General features: G+C 35.7%; 1 protein-coding gene across 3 annotated transcripts in view; it reads right to left on the bottom strand.

Annotated features, from left to right (window-relative positions):
- The window catches only part of cdh8 (cadherin 8), a 150,214-nt gene that overhangs the window by 40,966 nt on the left and 108,610 nt on the right, over positions 1–638 (bottom strand). The gene's annotated exons all lie outside the window — the stretch shown is intronic.

Raw genomic sequence — 638 nt, forward strand, 5'->3', positions numbered from 1 at the left:
ATTTTATAGTCTTTTATTAGGGATTAGGGTGAGAATTCAGAGAAAGCCTATGGTTGTGTCCAAATTCCCCCCCTGATCCCTAACTACTGAAAAAAACTTTATAGTGTGGGACTACCTAGTGCCCTGGATTTAAAAGGTAATTTAGACACCATGCTCACTACTTGTCTTTCATTTTTCTAAACACTGGATATGACGACACCCATTTTACAAAGTGAAAATCGAATAAATACGAATATTTCACAACATATATTTGTGATTTCACTGTGTTCTGATGATGACAATGTGGACGGTTTATTCAAATATTACATTTAAACAAATCTTTTGTTCGAAATTGTTCAACCGCAATGCATTATGGTCTATTTTCGCTAATATAGTGAACATCGATGCATGCTAGTTCTTCGCAAAGACTCATGGGAAATTTCGAGTGCACTCTATTTTGGAATTAGAAGATTGGGACAGCACTAGAAAATGGTGAACACACCTTATAGTGTACTATAGAGTGATTACGGGGGAATTCGGACACAACCTATATCTTCAAATTTGGTCGTCACTATCACTTGATGACATCATCAATAGACGCCGGACATCTACAAAACATTGGTTTTATATCTTTAAACAGTTCATGCTAAAACAAAACG

Source organism: Oryzias melastigma, linkage group LG3, assembly GCF_002922805.2.
Source record: "Oryzias melastigma strain HK-1 linkage group LG3, ASM292280v2, whole genome shotgun sequence".
NCBI lineage: Eukaryota > Metazoa > Chordata > Actinopteri > Beloniformes > Adrianichthyidae > Oryzias > Oryzias melastigma.